General features: G+C 36.7%; 1 protein-coding gene across 1 annotated transcript in view; it reads right to left on the bottom strand.

Moving 5' to 3' along the window:
• Positions 1 to 13,436, bottom strand: part of LOC127625728 (kelch domain-containing protein 8A-like) — a 29,583-nt gene extending 16,147 nt beyond the window's left edge. The window contains 1 exon segment of the mRNA XM_052101092.1: positions 13,284 to 13,436. The gene's annotated coding sequence lies outside the window, so the exon portion shown is untranslated.
• Positions 13,437 to 13,948: the final 512 nt, after the last annotated feature.

Below are 13,948 nucleotides of genomic sequence, written 5' to 3'. Positions count from 1 at the left end.
GTTTAAAACAACTTTTTAAGTCAAGGTACACACTGAATAGTCAGTTAAGGGCTGATGATTAATCATTGCAATAATTGCAGAATAGTTGAATAATCGTTCTAATAATCCTTTGATTAATCGATTATCAAAAGAATCGTTAGTTGCAGCCCTATTGTAAAAGCAGGTCTCTTTCAAGTCAACTACTGTCATGGTGGTCAACAGTTTGAAGACAGTATTGCTGAGCATGTAAGTTAAAGTTAATATATGAATTGCAACATACCTGAATAAAAACACATCCAGTTTAATGGCACAGACTTTGAAGATAACTCTATCGCCCCCTTGTGTACTGAGGTTTGTTACCACCACTGTAATGCAAGAATGCATGTAAGGCATGTTAAACGGACTGTCCATTGGCAATGCGTTGTCCAAGCTCTCAGGTTTGTGTACACATACTCATTTATTATAACAGTTTGTTTATCATTATTATAACAGTATATTATCAATGTTTTAACATATTTGAATTTAAATATATGAATAACAACTAAGCGCTGTCTGCAACTGCTTGTGCATGTTGAGCGGATGGAGAAATAGATCCAATCATAAGTAACTACTTGCTTATATAGTTAATTTTTATCACTTTGAATCTTATAAAACATTAGCATTCATGGTAAATAAGTAATGTGTGTAAATTATAAAAACAAAAATCACTTATTAAAAACCTTTAGGAATGATAATCAGTATCAGAATTATTGCTACTTTGTATAAAATAAGACAAAATGCAGTGCAGGGGCCTTGAAACAGCAACTCCTTTTATTGAACATATTGTACATGAACTGTCTGAAATAAGCAATTCTCTCACATTTGAAGGGGCATTCACACATTGATTAAGTCGCTGGAAGTCACCAAGTGTCTATGCTACATTCCTACTCAACTTCTGTATCCAACTATATCAACTCTCATTGAAACTGTATTATTTCCAGTTGCTTTGTCGCTGTACTTTATTAAAGGCTGTGTGTGCAATACAAAGTGTCATTAAAAAACAGCATCATAGCGGTTTGTCATGCTAAAAGGCTACTTGTTGAAAAAAGCAGCTCACTACTGGGAAAGCTACACTGTTGTACACTACATATTATTTATTGGGTGAACAATCCCTTCAAGTTAAGTATTGTTACTTTTAGTTTTAGTTAATTACTCCCCATCAGTTGCTATCACATAGAACTTAGAAGCCTACTTACGAAAAAGCTCCCAGGCAACCCTCTCAAAACCATTCCAACAGCATTTTACGGCAGTTCAGGTGGAGGGCACATCCCTGATCGCATTCGCTGGAAAGATGATCACCGAATAGAGGTGTTTAGTTGCTCTGCACTCATTGTAAGCTATCAGACAGTGCTATGATAACAATTAAACTGGGTTATTACAGGTTGAGTGCTCTGGGCCTACAGTGATTGAGAAGAAGAGTGTGTTAACTACACTGGGACTCCAGAGAGAGGCGAACACTTCATCAAGTCCAATCATGGTGTAAATGAGCTGCTCTCTCTTGCTCTTTCGCTTTTTCATACTCTCATTTAGGTTCTAGGAATCGCTATCTGTTTTAGAAGATAGACAGGCTTAATCATTTTCTTTCAACCCATATGGCAAAAAATATATTCTGCTCTGTATTTTACATTTACATATATATGTATATAGTATATATACAGTATATATGCTAACATGGTTATTATTCAGGCATACAGTATATTGTTGTGGCAGGGGTGGATGGCGGGGCCGGGTAGTGATTCCACACATCCGGCCCCTAATAAGGCTAATTAGCCTCGAGAGGGATAAAGGCCGACCGAAGATGGCAGTGTGACAGAAAGAGAGATTTACGGACAGCTGTCCGACACGTAATCCCTTTACAATTGTGTATACAGTATTTGTTTCACAGCATTTATTAATCATAATTATTTTATCAAAATGCTATTGTTCATTGTAGGGCTGCCCTCTAATAGTCGACCAAATGTTAGTTGATGAGAAGAGGCTTGGTCGAGCAAATTTTAATTAGTTGGTTGGTCGCAGAAAAAAAAACTCTACAGGAAGTGGCGAAGTCACGCAGTCCGTGAGGGACAGATAGTTAACACAGCTGGTCCATGTGGTAATTATGTCGGGCAATAAATCCAATCATTCATCGACCTCATACATGGCTTATCATATGAAACATGTAAGTAGTAGCCTAACGTTACACTTTACATGGCCACTCACTCTAATGTTAACCTAGATAAAAGTGTGCTATTATAAGGTGCATATCCAAGTGTTCGTGTGGAGTGTGGAAGCTAAATTAATACCGCGCTTACTGCATGACATGTTTAACTTAACGTTCATTTCTCTCTATAGGTGCATCCACTATACTGCAGAGGTGACGAGTCAACTTCATCTTTGCAGCCGACACTGACTGAGAAAACCCTAGTTTATTAATAAATTATTCAAATGTTCAGACAGTCTTCTTTCTGTTTTTCCGACACATTCATAATCATAACTTTTGCCGGTGTACTGTGGCAAGCTTTATTCGTGCACTTGAGCACTTAATTAATTACATATAATATTCATTCTCAGTCCTGGAACTCAAACCATTTTCCGATTTACAAAAACATGACATGAGAAACAATATAAACATATCTATTATATGGCGAGTGTTTATACGTGAGTCTACTTCATTAGCGATTTCTTTTTCTTCACTTTACGTGAGCTTAAATGCTTTCATTCTTTTTTTGTTTTCATGCATTGCTTGTTAAATATGAAAATAAATTCAATAAACACAGGACATGATATAAGCTTGTTTTGATTATAATTACAAGCTTTAGACCACGTCTACACTAACACATTTTCTTTTGAAAACGCATTGATATCACTATGTTTACATTCATCCACACTAGAACTGTGCTATCGAAAACAAAAATGATGATGGATTAGTGTGACTGTGGCCTTAAAATGGCACCTACGTAGTCCATTCACTAGGTTTCAAACCAGAGTGACACATTTATCAAGCGGCCTAAATGGGAATATTCCATCTTCTTCTATTGTTTGTTGAAGAAGTTCTTAAATAACGCTATCTCTGTCAGTAGATAAATACACCTTCTCATTTTCTTTCAATGTACTGTCTTCTTAGTCCAAAGACTGATATGCTAATCTGCAATAGAATCTCTCTTAAACCAGGAGATATGGATCCATTTCCAATTAGATGTTCTGAGACACTGTCACCTGAAGAAAATATTGTACTTTGAAGACCGTTTGTAGTGTAGATTATCAGTTCAGATTTAAATAATATTTCACGTAACAATAGCAAAGAGCCAGGAAAATACCGCAAGTTGGGGAGATATTCTCAAATGTAAATTGACTGTCAAAAGCGAGGTAAGATGAAAAGACTTTTTCCTCTGAGTCCACACCGTTTACTTTCTTTCTGCCTTTGTATTCCAATCACAGTTTTTCACCTGGAGTTTTTACTATCTTCATTTCTATCTATCACTTACAGGCCAAGCTGTCAAACGTTTCATCCGAGAGAAGACAGAAACTTAAAAGAAAGCTCAATAAAAGACACATTTCTCAAGTCATGTTTTTTTACACACTCAACTCAGTATGCAGTGGTATGTTGCCATAGAAACAATGAGCTGATCTTAAGATGTGGAGACCCGGTTTTGAGCGGAAGACTTCTTTCGCTTTTAATGATGTATTAACAAACAAACAGAAATTACAGCATTCTTAGTCCTTTGACCCAAGCTGACTTTCTCTTGTTAACGAAGCTGGATTGCTCACTCTTGGCATGCCTTGCAAATCGTATTAATTGCAATCTGTAACGATTTGCTCCGCCACGTCTTCTTCTTTTGGTTAATTAACTGCTTGAACAGCTCGAGATCAACATTAGGCCTATGAGCGCCAACTGAAGTAATTTACAATCAGCATGCATCCTTCTCAAACTTTTAATTAGTTAGTCTCCTTTCCCCTAATACATAACTTAGGCTTAAATGTGCATAATTTTATCCTAAACCTGAGCGATTAGCTATGAGTATGATCCAATAGACTTTGAACAATTATCCGTTTAAGGTTCTGTTGTCATCGTTTCTTCTGGCAAGATCCATATGGCCCCAGCAGGTAAGCGTTTATCGACTTTTATATAATTAGCCTCCCAGAATTCAAACAGCGCCAAATCTAATGTCCACAAAAGTGTGGTTCTTAATCAGGGTTTATCTACAGAGCATTGTTAAAGTTCTGCAGGGGATTCTCTCCACCATTAATTGCCAATCTCCATTTAAATGTACATTTACTTTCGAGCCTGATCTCATTAAAAAAAGAGATACCTACTAAGTAGGGATGTACCAGGTTGATAGACTGACCGAGTAGTCATTCAACAACTGACCAGTTGATTAGTGGGTTCGACTCAAAACAATAATATTTTTAGTGGTAGTGATTTTAATGGGAGAAGCATTTCTCAACTGAATTAAATGACGCAACTTCTTGGGAGAAAATTTTTTGCCCGATGATAACTTACTGTGCTTAACAGTGAATAACACACAGCATGCTAAAAACCTCTGCAAGAAGATTAGTCTCTCTAATGCATTAAGTTTAGTCCTTTTAAGTGCAGCTTTTACAGCAATCAAAGAGCCAAATCAACAATAGATTTCAAGATGATCACAGTCAAACTTTAAATCCTTTGCTGTGAATAATACTCCTGTATTTGTGAGGTGCTTTGGAGAGATTAAAGTCTTTTGCTGATTCTGTCTGACACTGCTTGAATAAATAGTTGCAGTAAAATAAGGTTTAAACTACTTGATGTCATGAACTAGATATACAGTATACCCCCAATACTACCTTGCAGTTCTGTGCTTTTGAATGCACAGCGAGGATCGCCCATGAAGTGCGACATTCTGCGTTCAGGGTGCACAAGTGGTTTCGCACCGCTCCGTATCGGAGCCTTTCTTATTTCTTACTTTTGTACTTTGATAGTTTTGTGCAATATGATGTTAGAGTTATTTAGCCCATCAATTTGTTGAATATCCATTTGTTACTATGTTGAAATGCTGCGCTAAGCATCCATACCTATTTATTTGTTTACTGTTGCAGATTAACAACCTACAAATTAAATTACACCCAACAAAATGAGCAGTCATAAGCATCCATATATCAGATATTTTAATACAAATGTGCTTTGAATGTGGCTCATAACACTGTTTGACTGTTTCAAGTCTTTTTCACTAAAGTGTTACATAATGCGAAGCTGTTTTTGTACTGATGCTAGACTTTTTCTTAGATAATCTTAGAATAATTCAGTACCTTGCATTTGTAATGTTTTTTATTCTCTGTATAATCCAAAAATAGCCATATCCATATGGTTCATAAATATATAAAACATTTAATTGAATTCCCAGCTAAATTAACCATATTATGGTATATACTGTTACCATGATGTAAAATACTCTTACTGTGATATATAACCTTGTTAATACCGCCTACCCCTAGAATCAAAGAATCATACAATATAACAAAGCTAAATCAAAGAGTACTACACTTGACCTCTTCTTACATCATTTTGTGATTCTTTAATCCTTTGTGCTCATTGTGTGGTCAATGTCAACTGTAGCAGAGCAGATAATTTCCATAACAACCCTGAATTCAGCACAGAAGTGCATGATACTGAACATAATGCTATTCCACCATCACCATTTCCTGGAGGATTACATAAAAGGCGTTTGTCTTTCTATGACAATGTTAAATTTGAAACTCCATGCAACATACTTTCCAAAAAATCTAACTTAGACAGGGTGTCTAAAACACAATGGAACCGAAGTCATCCAAGCTAAAAAGTAGCTTTTCTATTGATTTAATAAATGAAGCTACGACTCCTGTAAAAAGCCTTTGATCAAACCGAGTGGATCCGATTCAATGACAAAGGCCTTCAACGTGTCATTTAAATATAAATGCACTGGGATAATAATGTGCATGAGAATGGTCCGAATGAGGATTCGGTGAGGAGGATTACATTTGGAAGCTGGGAATGTATTTCCCAAAAGCAAGAGCCAAAAGGTCTCATAGCTAATTGCTATGGAAATACCTTCCTACAATATGAATGAGTCCAAGGCTGTGGATACTTAATCAGCAGACCGGCTATTCCCCCATGGTGCCTTAAAGACACCAGTGCAGGAGAATTCACTGAAGCTCGACTCTCAAAACCTGGCAGGCTGTCAGTGATGAGGAGCAGACAGTTAATATCTGGAGCTGGTAGACATTATGCATTTGCAGTTTAAAAGAGACTGAAACACTCTTGAGAAATTGGGTTGTCTGGACCTTGGGGGAAAACGTGTAGAGCAAATCTTCCCCCTTTTGAAAATGCCCTGAAAGATTGCTGCGAGTCAAAGTAGGGTAACCTTTAATTTGCATTATCAATTGCATTTAAATGAGATGGTTGACTGAAGGCCTGAAAAGGCAGTGACCTTTCAGGTACACTAACATAATCCATTCTCAAAGTCTTGTCATCAAGGATGAAGATGTGACATCTTTACCCAAGGGCAAGAGGTAGTACTGCTTAATTTCTTAAAATAGCACCCAAAACATAATCATTTTTTTTTCTAAGAGACCTACTTACACATGCTCTCTAATTACAGTAGCTCACCTGACTCTCACAGGTGCACAGTAAAAAAAAACTTTACCTTAAAGTAGGGTTGCAGCGGTATACCGGTTTCACGGTATTCCATGGTTTGAAAATTGATGCTTATCTACGGTATTGAAAAAAATATGCAACTGGACGGAGAATCTCACCTGCACGTCCGCATCTCTTTTCCTCATTGTCTGCCTGTCAGACGCATCAACTTACGCCACACACACACACACGCGCGCAGTGGAGAAAATGTCAGAGAGAAGCAAGGTGAAGGGTCTGACATAAGTGAGTGTGTGTGTAAGTTAAAGCCGTGTTTCTCAACTGGTGGGTCGCAGGTCTATTCGTACTGGATCGCGGACAGCAGGGAAAGAACAATGTCATGGTTCTCAGTTGAAGATATTTCGGCGGCCGCCCAAGTGATAGCCTATGTAGGACTATCGATATCTAATAATAATAATAATTGTGTAATAGTTATCATTTCACGGTTATCATACTGTGAAAATCTCATACGGTTGCAACCATACGTCGACGCAAAATATGCGCGTCGATTCGTCAGACCCAAAACAAAGATGGCGGCGCCGGAGAGTAGTAGCAACACGAATGGCTCCTCAGACGTGCAAGGCGGCACGCACTCGTTCCTCTTAAGTATGGGAATTCTTTAATTTAAAAGGAAACAATTCCGTGATATGTCATCTTTGCAAAATGGAGATGGCCTTCCATTCTAGCACCACGGCAATGCACCAGCACCTGAAGAGGCGCCACCCGGCACGCACGCTCGCACGCGCGCACACACACGCACACACACATACAGTATTCTTAAGGTGAAAGGAAAGTGTCAGAGTGTTTGTTATTTGCATGTGAATGAAGATGCTTTTTTTAAGTAAGCTAGGCCTATGTTCAACATAAATGTTGAATTCTGTATGTTTATTTTAATTATTTATTTTTTGTTGGAAAAGCACTTTCTGTATTAGCTTAAAGCCCCCAAGTTTACAATAGTTACTGTATTCTTTCAATAGCTCTAAGAAAGGGTGGCTGGGTGACCTTTTTATTTTTTTATTGAATGCTAGACATCAGAATGCATTATTTTGCTCTTGTACACTTTTACTTGAATTTTATTTTTGAATTTTGAGTTTAAGAAAAAGGTGAGTGGCAGAGTGTATTACTATGTTGTTGTTATTTTTATGTGAAAGAAGAATTACAAGATGCACTTTTTTTTTCAGTAAGCTAGGCCTGTGTTTTCAAGGCTTCAAGGTTTTATTGAATGCTACCTCTGACTAAGAATGCATTACTTTGCACTTGTATAGTCTTTTATTTTGGAATTTTAAGAGCAATAAACATATATTGCAATGTTAAGGAATTCAAGTTTTTTCATTCAAATATGTAAATCAACATGTATAAATTGCTATTAGTCAATTAATGGGGAGATAATCGAATCGAAATGGAATCGGACTGAAAAATTAATCGTTAGAGTAATCGATGCATCGAAAAAATAATCGCTAGATTAATCGTTTAAAAAATAATCGTTTATCCCAGCCCTAAACCCTACCTTAAAGTCAACATAAAATAAAAACTGGCCCTATTTACTTTCTTATTTACATGTTCCTGGTCTTAATGTGAATGATTTATAAGGTTGTCTTTGTAATCATTTATCAAAATGTAATAACTTACGCCACCACTGAAACAACTTTCCTTTTCAGCTGACATTATAAATATCTCCTCCTCTCCAACCATCTGTCATATAGAAAAGAACCAATCAATTTGCTATGAATAAAACAACATGAAAATACATGAACTTTAAATGTTGCTACTGAATGTTCCGGTACCCTGACATCAACCCCATTCTGCTGAGTTACTGACAAGCGGGATCTCCCATCAGACATATTTGCATCAATTCACTCAAAAGAAATGTCTCTTTGGCTGAACATGATTCAATCATGGCCAGTGAATGAATGTATGAATGTTATATTTATATACAGCTTTTCTGACACTACACTTAAAGCGCTTTCCATTCTGAACAGGGAACTCTCCTCACCTACCACCACAGTGGTTCCATGGTTCCATGTTGAACCTAACAAAATTAGACACATCAGTGTTACTCAAATAGATCTCTTTTATTGCTGATTACAATTTCAGAGGTTGAATTTTCCTTCTAACACTCTTTCTACATCGGACGTGAGTGTTGCCCACGTCTAAAGCAATAGAACCCATTATTATCAATGATACTGTCTTCACTGCTTCGTGCCGACAGTAAACAGGTGTCCTGTTCTATATTGCGCCACACACGCTGGTGCTACTATTGCTAACAACACAAATAAACTGTTTAGAGCGCTCGTGTCGATGCATCCAGTGCTGACAACCTCAAGCCATTGCATCGTGTCGCATCAACGAACGCGCCCGATATAGACACTACATTACATTTTTAATCCACTGATAGTTAGGTTTAGGGTTGGGGTTTGGGTGTATGGTTAGTACAATATGCATCCCTGTTGACTTTATGACATAATTTACAACTAAAAACAACTAGCTTATGGAGCCACTCATTGGACATTTAATCCGGAAACTGCAGCTCACACATCCCTTTACAACACTTCCAGTTTCTGTAAACAGTCCAGTTTCAGCTGAAGAACTTTTGTCCTACTGTCACCGAATTCACAGTCTGAATAAAATAAAGTCCATTCCTATATTTTCTCTAATTCAATATCCTGTTTAACTTGGAAGTATATTTAGAATAAATAGGTAAAATGGGTTGCAAATGGCGTTCCATGTAGACTCTAAGGAACTTATCTGACTCTTATAAATGACTTTTGTTGGTGTAAATGAATTTAGAGATATTAAATAATGTTTTGACCTGAATAAAACCAGCTCATTTAGATGCTAGATACTTTTGTTACAGTGTACGTATGCTGTTGAATCAAAATCTGACATTACATTCTGAAATATTTGTATGGATACGCTGAATTGTAAGATTTATTGGAAGAAAAACTTTTAAATAAACTAAGCAAAAAAAAAAATCACATTTTGGTCATACTTTATTTTACAGTGTCTGTTTGAGTAGCCTAACTGGCTATAACATAACAACATTGGCTCAACCAGTGGCATGAGTTTGAGGCAGGATTATCTGTTTTTCTGACCAGTGACAGATACGGCGAGTGTTTGGGAAACCTTTTAGAAAACAATTGTTATTTTTTTTTTATAACTGTTGTGATGCTGAAATGGCATGAGTTTGGAATGGCATACTACTCTTTTACTATTTTGCTGTATAAAGATATGGCAGAAAAAGTCAGATTATGATGGTAGTATGCATTCTGAACTGAAATGTTATACTACACTGGTGAAGTTCGATTCTGAACATCAAACAATGTCAAAGTCAATGAGACACATTCAAACTTTAATAGCCCGTTACATTTCACAAAAAAAAAAGTTTACAAAAACGAATAAAAAAACAAACCTATAACTGAAATTATTCCCCAAACAAACTTTTAAGTCGGTGTATGTTCAGTGGGTTAAGCTGAATTAATTGCATAAAATTGCATGTTTTTTATGAAATATAAATTATAATCAATAGGAATAATCAGTACTGTAAAAACTATATACAAACAGCTCCACAAAATAAAAAGTACTTTGTATTTATTAGTACCAGGGACTAAAACGAAATGTTTTTCATTTCGGTTCATTCTGAGCATGTATTTCTTCATTCTGGTTCAGAGGTTCTACAGCCTCCTTTCCAAAAGATTGCTGGTTAGAACAAATTAAAAGAATGGTTAATAACTTTAATAACCATGTGACTCTACCATCCCTTGCAACCGGTCCATTTTGGTTGCTTAGGAGACCTGGCTGGAGTCACTCAGCATGCCCTGGATTTGAACTCGCAACTCCAGGGGTGGTAGTCAGCTTCAATACTCACTGAGCTACCTAGGTCCCCAATAACGTTCATTTAAAATGACAGTACTCTACACTAAGGGGTGGGTGAAATACCTATTGCAGTGTTGCCAGATCTCGCAAGAGAAACGAGCAACATGGTCAGGAATACAAGCCCAAAATAAGCCACTTGCCTCTTCAAAATAAGTGAAAATAAGCAATGAATTGTTTTCCTGTGTGGTGGATTAACTGGCATAGAAATCATAACAAGCAGTTATTTAATAGTTCAATATAATTGTATTTACAGATCTGCATTAATACAACAATACTTAAGTGCAGATTTGGAAACAACTGAGAAAAATGTTTTTTACTGTAAGAGCTGGCAATAGGACGATGTAATCAGATAGCGACGATGTTTTACAAAGATCCCGATTGCGACCAGAAGATGATCGACAATATCGGGAAATGGCAAAACCATGGATCTGGAAATTTGCCAAATATATTAAACATTGACCAGGCTGAATAAAGTTCGCAAGCCCCTTGTCCAAATGTATTTCAAGCGTGGGTAATTTTGCAACAGGCAGGGCGACATGTAAGAAGTCTCGGAGTGACACATGACAAGAAATGTTGTTAGTCACAAAGACATGTGCTTGAAGAAACACACTTTATAATATTTTTAAGACCAGCCAAAGAAAATCCATCAATGCTTGTGTCTGATTCGCTGTTTGTTCAGAGGCATGCAGCACGAGCCTGTCATGTGGAGCAAGCATATGTCGGTATGCTCCACAAGCGCATGTAAAGAGTTTTTAAAGAGTTTCATTCATCTGAAAACTGTTTACAAGAATAGTGTTGTCTAAGAGAATGCTACAAATTATCTCTGAACATCTCGGGAGGTGCTGTGAGTTTACTTTGCTTTATGTCCACACAGTTAACATGCATTGTGAATTAGGGATGTGCACAAGTAGTCGAATATTCGAATATTAGTTCTGCAATAATTATTCGAATAGTAAAAATACTATTTGAATTTCGCAGAGTTTTGCTTTGCTGGCCATATATACAGTGAGATGCATGTTAAATCCTGAACACACAAACTAAAACTGGCAGTTATAATAGAATACACTGGGTGGCGCTGTTGAGTGTGGACACAAGTTGAACACATTTGTTGAGCAAACGGTTCTGTCAGTACGTTCAGATGGACACCAGAAAAGTGGGTTATTGTGAGAATGTGGCTTACTGTGAGAAAGCTGGGTTCCCGTTTAAATGTACTATATAAGCGGTGAACACTTTACTCTTGTATAGGTGTAGCTTGTCAGAAAGCAGCATCCCGTAGCAATGTGATCCCCGCAACGCTTCTGTAAACAACAAACATGGCATCCGAGAAAGACTATGCTTGCTGAGGTTAGGGACATTCCATCATTTAAACTGGTGTGTATAGATGAGTAGTTGACTGAGCACGACAAAAACAGGACGAGATACAATGTAAACATATCTATTATATGGCGAGTGTTTATACTCGTCCTGAACTGTGTCAGTCTACTTCATTAGTGATTTATTTTTCTTCGCTTTGTGTGAGTTTAAATGCTTTCATTCTATTCTTTTTTGTTTTCACGCTTTGCTTGTTTAAATATATATATATAAAAAAACACAGGACATGATATAAGCTTATTATTTTACAACATCTCTTTCTCATTAATTACCTTCATTTAAATAATAAAACAAAGACGAAAGTGATTGAATCATAAAATAATACAAGACATGTTCACCTTGAACCTAAAATTGAGTTCTATTTTATTTTCTTTAGTCAGCATTAACTGTATTACCAAAACGCAATCCAAACACAAATTTGATAAGACCACATTTGGTAGCATTATATTGGGAAAGCAGGGGAATTTATTAAGCTTTATTATTATGATTATTATTATCTTTACATTTATGATTGTCTTTAATTCTTAATCTGTATGCTATTAGTAATTTTCCACCTGTTGTGGTTGACTGATACTTGCATCATGGCAAATGGAGCAGTTGGAGACAATATATGTTTTTTATATCTTTGTTATTTTATCAATTTTCTCATTTAGTTTAAAGCACAACTTGAATTTAAAAATGTATTTTATGTTTTTCGTGAATTCGATTTTTAAAGTAAATCAATAAAGCTAAAAAAAATTCACAGACCCTCGGCAGGAGGGTTGACGATGTAATCGGATATTGCGATATATTTTAAGGTAATAATAAATAAAATAATTGTTACATATCACCCAGCCCTATACTGTACATCTAATAATGTTTTCCTTGTTTTTGAATTAGCCGTGCATGTATATGTAGTAATTATACATAGTTGTTAAAAAAGGTCTTCATTCAGAGAATGTGACATCCACAATGGCAAATAAATGTGTGATGCGGCAGTTTCCTTCAGTATCAAAGCACATGTTTCATTTGTTCGGGACACATGAAGTGGTGCAGTTCCAAAAATGTACTGATTAACCCTTTGGCCTTTAGTTTCCTGAAAAATATATTGAAACAAAATTAACCGGTTGTACGTTTTCACTCCGGTACAATTGAAAATCACTTTGTTCCGGTTTTCGGTTTCGTTCTGCTAAAGATTTTGTTCATTTTTGGTTTTCGTTTCTTGAACCACTTTTAGTCCCTGATTAGCACATTTGTAAATAAATAGCGAGCCCTGATATCTAAACGGTGACCCACATGTTTCACAAGGCTAGCTCATCTCATTTCAAAACACTGAAGACGATCCTCACCACTCTATAGTAACATGCACATACTGTACTCATAGCATCAAGGCAGAGAGGTTTGAAAACGAATCACTTACTTTTCGGCCGGGGCTTCGGTTTCTTCCGAGTCTTCTCGGGCGCTTCCCTTTTGGATACAGAGCGAACGCAGAGCAATAATAATCGACGCATGGAACAGACACTCCCTCTGTCAGACTCCCCGCAGCACCAGCAGCATCACAGTAGCCGCGGATCCCATTTCAGCATCTCGGTTTCTCCCTCCCTCTCTTTCACTTTCTCTCATATGGGTCATTATGAAAAATTCATCGCAGCCCTTCATCATATTCGTCATTCTAACATTAATCTCACAAATGCTCAAGGGGAATCGTGTTATTCTGTAGGATACATCAGTCCATCCTATTGGTGTTTAAGCAAATTAGAAATGATCTCTGTAATGAAATGAAAAGTTGCAGGAGTCATTTCTCATGGGGTTTTGTATTGTATTAATTACCTTCTGTGGTTGGGCAAAATGTAGAATTGCATCTTTTTCAATTCATGAGTTGAAATTTGAATTGGTCACGCCCAACAGGATGTTGAAGTGGAATGACAGGAAGAGGATTTACTTATTTTCTAACCACAAATATATATGCTTATAATTTGTTATGGCTTGTAATTGTGGTTTTTAAAAAACAAAATGCATAAAAAAATTGGCGTCCTTCCATGTGTGTGTGTGTTTATTACACCCTGAAAGATTATTTTAATTATA

This window comes from Xyrauchen texanus, chromosome 32 (genome assembly GCF_025860055.1).
Source record: "Xyrauchen texanus isolate HMW12.3.18 chromosome 32, RBS_HiC_50CHRs, whole genome shotgun sequence".
In the NCBI taxonomy this organism is placed as follows: domain Eukaryota; kingdom Metazoa; phylum Chordata; class Actinopteri; order Cypriniformes; family Catostomidae; genus Xyrauchen; species Xyrauchen texanus.
The sequence above is the reverse complement of the archived record's forward strand: the minus strand, read 5'-3'. Positions and strand labels throughout refer to the sequence as shown.